This window comes from Cheilinus undulatus, linkage group 18 (genome assembly GCF_018320785.1).
Source record: "Cheilinus undulatus linkage group 18, ASM1832078v1, whole genome shotgun sequence".
NCBI classification, from domain to species: Eukaryota; Metazoa; Chordata; class Actinopteri; order Labriformes; family Labridae; genus Cheilinus; species Cheilinus undulatus.
This window is the reverse complement of record NC_054882.1, coordinates 35,092,462-35,099,938: the sequence shown is the minus strand read 5'-3', so window position 1 is coordinate 35,099,938 and position 7,477 is coordinate 35,092,462.

Sequence of the window (7,477 nt, the reverse complement as noted above, 5' to 3'; positions counted from 1 at the left end):
GTAGCACAGTCCTTATTTTATTTTTTTGCTTCTTTTTTTTCACCTTGAAACTAGAATTTTTTTCTTGACTTTCAGGTGGATGTGGTCTTAATTAAGATATTTATGACAAAAAGTTAGAAAAATCCCTTGCCTTGATCTGAGTATCTGTAGTGTTTTTTATTGTTTGCTATTATTTTCCTTTCATTGTGGCTAGTTTGAATCCTTTTTAAAAAAAAAAAAAATTTTGCTAAATTAACTTTCCATCAAAAGATGTCAATTCAAATATGGGATAGGATGATAGGATGTGATAGGTTGCCACCTGTGCAACAAGTCCAGTCGTGAAATTTTCTCGCTCCTAAATATTCCACAGTCAGCTGTCAGTGGTATTATAATGAAGTGGAAGCGATCGGGAATGACAGCAACTCAGCCATGAAGTGGTAGGCCACGTAAAATGACGGAGCGGGGTCAGCAGATGCTGAGGCGTACAGTGTGCAGAGGTCACCAACTTTCTGCAGAGTCAATAGCTACAGACCTCCAAACTTCATGTGGCCTTCAGATTAGCTCAAGAACAGTGCGTAGAGAGCTTCATGGAATTGGTTTCCATGGCCGAGCAGCTGCATCCAAGCCATACATCACCAAATGCAATGCAAAGCATCGGATGCAGTGGTGTAGAGCACGCCACACTTCTCCATTTGGCAATCTGATGGTGACTCTGGGTTTGGCGGTTGCCAGGAGAATGGTACTTGTCTGACTGCACTGCGCCAAGTGTAAAGTTTGGTGGAGGGGGGATTATAGTGTGGGCTTGTTGTTCAGGAGCTGGGTTTGGCCCCTTAGTTCCAATGAAAGGAACTCTGAGTGCTTCAGCATACCAAGACATTTTGGACAATTCCATGCTCCCAACTTTGTGGGAACAGTTTGGGGATGGCCCCTTCCTGTTCCAACATGACTGTGCATCAGTGCACAAAGCAAGGTCCATAAAGACATGGATGAGAGAGTTTGGTGTGGATGAACTTGACTGGCCTGCACAGAGTCCTGACCTCAACCTGATAGAACACCTTTGGGATGAATTAGAGCGGAGACTGAGAGCCAGGCCTTCTCGTCCAACATCAGTGTGTGACCTCACAAATGTGCTTCTGGAAGAATGGTCAAAAATTCCCATAAACACACTCCTAAACCTTGTGGAAAGATTTCCCAGAAGAGTTGAAGCTGTTATAGCTGCAAAGGGTGGACCAACATCATATTAAACCCTAGGGGTTAAGATTAAGTTTATATGCGAGTCAAGGTAGGTGAGCGAATACTTTTGGCAATATTGTGTATGTAGAGTTTCTGCAATTAACCAGTTTAAACATTTCATCTGACGTGTCAGTTGCTAGCTAGAGAAACAGGTAAAGGATCCAGAAGAAAAAGATTATTTTTTAAAATCAGTGCAAGCCAAGTGAGGAACAAGATATGATTCAGTCGTTGATAACAGTGATTTCCTTGGATGAATGAGTGGTTGTTTGCATAGACGTGCGAGGAACAAGGGTCAGTTGTTCAGAAAAGTGCCTCTCTCTCACTGCTTTATAAAGTAGTAGATTGTGTGTATAACCAGGATGAGTGTAGAGGATACTTGATGCTTTTCAAACAAGTTGAAAAATAACAGTGATACTTTGAGCAGGTGTAATACCACTTCCCCTTGTTATTGAAAATGTTAACATCTGCAGAAAGTTAATACGAATGCAGAAATTGTGTCTTTGAAATCACAGCAAAATGCACAACAAAATTATTGTCAGTAGTGTGTAGTGTAGTGGGGTTTCATTGATGCAGCTTCCTAAAGGACAGCCCTAAAAAGACATGGAGGCAGTTAATTCACACTAACAAGAGACACTTATTAATTTTTAGCATTAGGCAATATGACAGAGAAGATATAACAGAGGCTGTGGTATCTGACAGTGCCAGTCAGAGACCCAAATGCAGATGTCATAATAAGAAACAAATATTATCAGCTGCCAAGGAAGAGTCATTAAAATTGATTACCACACTCCCTCAACAGATCGGGGGGATCCACAAATGGCATATATTTACAAGGCATGATTGTTTCCATTTTGCCAATTTATAAATAGATCTGAACTCATAAAATAGATTTAACTCAACATTTATTCTGTTTAGGGACTGATGAATCCCATATGCTTAGGGGAAATAAACAGTGATCTATGAATGGTTCTTGCATTGCAGTACATATAACTGCAGGGATTTTAAAGTTAAAGGAGAAACTGAGTGTTTCAACCAAACAGCAACCCCCAGGATTGAAAACAGAGCTGTTTAAATGTCTGGTTCTGCAGCAAAAACAAAATATGGTTCGACAAAACAAACATGCTGCGAATAGCTCCAGCCATAATCAGCACATACTGTACAGGGGCTGAATTTTTATAAGAGTTATGCTTATTTGTCTGTTAGTTTGATACCACCTTTACAGAACGTCAGCAAAAGTCTGTGGCATTTTATCGGATTTTGACTGTTCATTTACATGGCAGCGTTTTGGATGCCTGAAAATGAGAAGAACCAGTTCAGGAATGCAAACTTTTACAAAAGCACCAATTCCATCACAATGGGACACTGTACCTCTCTGTATGCAAGCATCAGCACTGATGTTGCATCATGCAGCAATATTCCTGTTTGAGTTTCTAACTTGGAAAAGAAAAATCACACCTAGTGCTTTTATTTTGAAATGGAAATATAATGAGAAGGCAAGGGGAAAATGGTGTGTAATACACTAATTGTAAGTTATATCCATATATGTCAATTCACAAACAGCAGTGGAAATTTTAGTAAAATATATCAGAGCATGTGATAAATACATGTTCTACCCTAAACCTAAAGCCAGTATAAAATAATAACTTTGATGAAATTTCTGCTATCATGAGGTATTTCACTCTGTTGTTGGACAGCTGAGATTATCTCCAACCATAGAAAATGAAGTTATTGTATTTGTCTGAGGGATGTCATCTATCACAGAGAATACACTGCTGACAGCGAACGGCTGGTAGAAGCCTCTGATCCTCCGAATTCTCCAAGTTATCCCACTTTTTTAAATGATACACCAGAACAACCATGTTTACACCAAGTCCTAGCAGCACACGGGTGTCAGACTTAGCGTCATATTGCATAGCACCGAAAATTCACTGTCCACACAGCAGATAAAAGTTTAATTTTTTTCCATGTAGATTTCTGTTTTTTTCTCTTGTAAATTATGACAGGTAGTGCTACAGTGGCCTGGAAGTGCAATACAAAATCACAAAGTATGAAATACTTTTACAAAGCTTGAAAGAAATTGAACCAAAACATTTTTAGGTTTAATGAAAGAAATTTACATAACACTTTTACAAATGGATAAACAGATTTACATTGTAAAAAAAAAGATCTTTTACAAAAAGTCCAATACAGAATTACAAAGTGACACATTTTTACAAAACTTAAAACAAACTTACAGTCTGATACAAAATTACAAAGTCTAAAAAACTTTAAACAAAAACATTTTTACATGTCAATCAAATAAAAAATAAATAAAAAAAAAAACACTTTACAGTATCTCAAGTAAAGGGAACTACCAAATACAGGAAGTGACCCAAGTTTCAAGTTCTGTTAAAAGTGTTTACACTGTAAAGTTTGTCCGACTTTTTGTAAATGTGATTCAAAATTAGTTAAAATGTTTCACACACTGTTATTTTGTACCAGACTTTTTATATATATATATATTTTTTTTTTCAGTTTATTGAAAGTGTTTTTGTTAATTTGTCAGAATTTCTACATGTATTTAAGGTTTTGTAAGAGTGATTCAGGCTGTCATTTTGTATTGGACTTTTTAAACTTGTTGCAAGTTTTGTTAAAATGTTTTACACTTTGTAACGTTGTATTGGGCATTTTGTGAAGTTCACATCTTTTGATTTTGTACCAGACTCTTCATTTTTTTAGGTTTAATTGAAAGTGATTCAGACTTTGTAATTTTGTGTCAGAATTTGTAAATTTGAAGTTTTGTAAAAGTGTTTGACACTGTAATTTTGTTTTGGACTTTCTGTTCATTTGTTTTATAAAATATAAATTTGTCATTTGTAACAACATTTTGGTTGATGCACATTTGTTTAAAGTATGTAAAAGTGTTCCACACTTTGTAATTTTTTCTATTTCACTTCCTGGCTGCCATACTTTTATTTTTTTTAATATGGACAAGCAGATTTGTGGTGCTTTGTTTGCAAAGTCTCTGCTGATTGAAAGAAGTGAAATATAAATCATGCAAGCCCTCCTATCCATTGTTACTTAAGCATGTCAACACAGCTGACAAAGAGGAAAATACTAACAGGAGAAGGGATGGCATGATGGGAAAATGTTGCTCTGTGTTGCATTGCATCATGCTGCATCACTCGTGGGCTGTCAGGACACAACAACAGGAATTATTAATTATTAATCAAGATTAATTTTTTTCACTGATGCTCATTTGTGTGCAGTGTACAGTTAGGACGTGCTATTACTCTCCTGTGCATTACAAATCCAGGCCTTAGGCAAGCTTGAGCAGGTGAACCGCAGAAAAGGTGGACCCCACTTCATTGTTAATCTACACACATTTCATTCATAGTTTGTTCCATCGCAAAGCCACACCGCCTACTGGCCTGGCTTTCATACTACAGCGTTGCAAGACTTTTTACAGATCTGTGTGCACAACAGTCAATTCGAATGTTAACATCTGACCTCGGGATTTTTTTAAAAATGGGAAATTATTCCATTGTCAGTGGATCATTTTCATGTAAACATGGCCTAAGACAGAATTTCCAATTTGGTGATCACCACTGGGCTTCAAGAGTATGTTTCAGTGAACAGTGGGTGATATCAGGAAGTTTATGTCCACAGTTAATAGTCGGTGCCCTTGGAAAAAAAATAACTTTTGCCAGGACACAATAACTCAGCTATGGGTGTTTGATTGGCATGTGGACCACAGTCAGAAGCATTTCTAAAGATTGAGGAATAAAACATTCAGTGTTCAGTCAGTTATTAAATCTTTTGTTGTGGGAAAGATAGAGAAAAACTTTTTTATTAAAACTCTGCATGAAGACTCTGAGTCACTGGGCCATTTTCATTAAATTGTATGAATGATCAATTTGATATCCAACATATATTACATTTTCTCTGTGATATTGTGTGTCATTCTTGCATGTGTTTCACTGGATTTCATTACATTGGATCAGCAAGAGTATTTGGCTCACATGGGGATGATTTTAGATAGCACTTTAAAACAAGAGGGGTCCATTTGGTGCTCGGCTCATATTACTTTTCACTTTGTTATGAGATGCACAGACACTGAGTCAGCCCAAACAGCAGGGGATGTCAGAAGAAACTTTCATTAGCTCCTGTCACTTTCAAGTAATCGTCTGCAGCAATGTGTTCCAGCTGTTATTTTGTGTGTCTAGCTTGTGGCACATTGGTATCTTTTTTGTTGATGCCAGCCAAAACATCAGGAAGGCCAGAGGGTCTTTATTCAGAGAGGTTTATTAGCAGGAGCAGTCAGTGTGGTATTGAGCTTGTACTCCATTTAAGTGACAGTTGTATATCGTTGTATTATCTTTTTTTAGTGAGAGTGGGTCGTGAGGCACTGAGTCAGCTGAAGCATCAGCGACACCTTGGGTAGGAACTGTGTGGTCTGTTTAAATTATTAAAAAGGAATGAAGCTGGGGATCACGCACCAGCTGCCAAGCTGGAAATGCAAAAGTGGAACCTTACCCTGGACTGAGAAACCAGAGAATTAATATTTATGTTTTGAACCTTCTGAATTTGAAACTAGCCGCAGCTAGGTCATGTGTGACAGGGAGCATCCAGAATGATGCATTCATTTACAGTGACTGCTGGAAGTGGTGGGTTGACATGAAGGCGAGGTTTATCGGCAGTGAAAGATATTTATCTTCAATATGATAACAAAATTGCACCAGATCCCAACTCCACTCATATTGAGTTAGCTTTTCAGAAATCTCAGAATGCTTTTTTAGATAGCACAGCAAAAGATAAATGAAGATATATACTAATCTAAAAAGGTAAGGTAATGGCAGATCTGCATTGATTATGCATTGAATACTGCATTGATACTGTTTAATCTAAAGTCAATTAAATGCAGCAAAAAGACAAGATACTTAATGTTCACAATGTGTTTTTAAATACACACATTATGAATTTAATGCCTGAAATAAGTTTCAAAAAAGTTGGGACAGGAGCATGTTATCCATGCCACATAATTTTTCCTTCTAACATCACTCTGAAAGGAGAATGCTTTCCCATTCTCTCTTGATGTACATCTTCAGATGCTCAACAATACAGGGTTTCTGTTGTATTTTGAGCCTTTTTTCCATAGATTTATTTTTGTGTTTCTGCTCTTTTATAATATGGATCAGAAGTAAAGAAAAGGCACTCAAATAATACTATCTGTGTTTTGATGTTATTTTCCTTGATAGTCTATTATCACATTGGTTCATCTCTGTGTGTGAGTGCACAACAGCATCAGCAGTAAACAAAAACAAGCTTTGGGTTAAGTACCACTGCTTAGTGTTGTACTCAAGACCACATTATCCAAGACCAAGACTTGCCCAAGACTAAAGTGCACCGAGACAAAGACAAGACCAAGACTTTTCGGGGTTGAGATCGAGTCAGGACTGAGACCGAGACAAGACCAAGACCATAAAAATCCTTTTTTTAAAAGAAAAACATAACAAGATTGAACACTTAAAGAGCGTTCTTTCTTTAATTTCAGTTTTCTTTTTAATACATTTGATGGATAAAAACAAGGTGTCTGCAACTCTTTCAAAGCACAACATGCAAAAAGTATCACACACTTGAACAAATTTGTTCAACTAACTCCTTTAAAAAAACATATATCCCTGTATGTATATAAAAGCAACAAGAATTATTTCAAATATTTGAAAATTAGATGTTCATCTAGATTTGTCAGGTGAATAAGGCCTAAAGTAAGTGTTCAGAGGTATTTCTGACTCGAAAGAAGATGGACTGATGTCCGAGGTTTTGCAGGTGTCTGACACAGAAGGCACTCGAAAAGATTTCCAAGGAGGCTGAACAATCAGTGAGCTAATGGCAGCTGTTGTAAGTCAAATTACAATATTAATTAATCAGGAACAGTCGACGTTGTTGTTGTTTAGCAAGTGCTTCTCCTTATTATCACAATGATGTTGAGAGAATAGCAGAATAGCAGGACTGGACCGGTCTTGATGGCAAGTCCTATCTTCGGCCAGTCCGAGATCAAGACAAGACTGAGTAAAAATGCTCTGGAGTCCAAGACAAGATCAAGACATTCAAAATGTGGTCTCGGGAACAAGATCATTCTTGAGTGCTACAACACTGCCACTGCTCTTAAACCTGCATGTACCTCTCAGTAGTGATGTTGTCGTCATGGATGTGCAGGTGACCCTTTCATGGCCACTAATATTCTCCACACCATCACAGATGCTGGCTTTTGAACTTTGCGTTG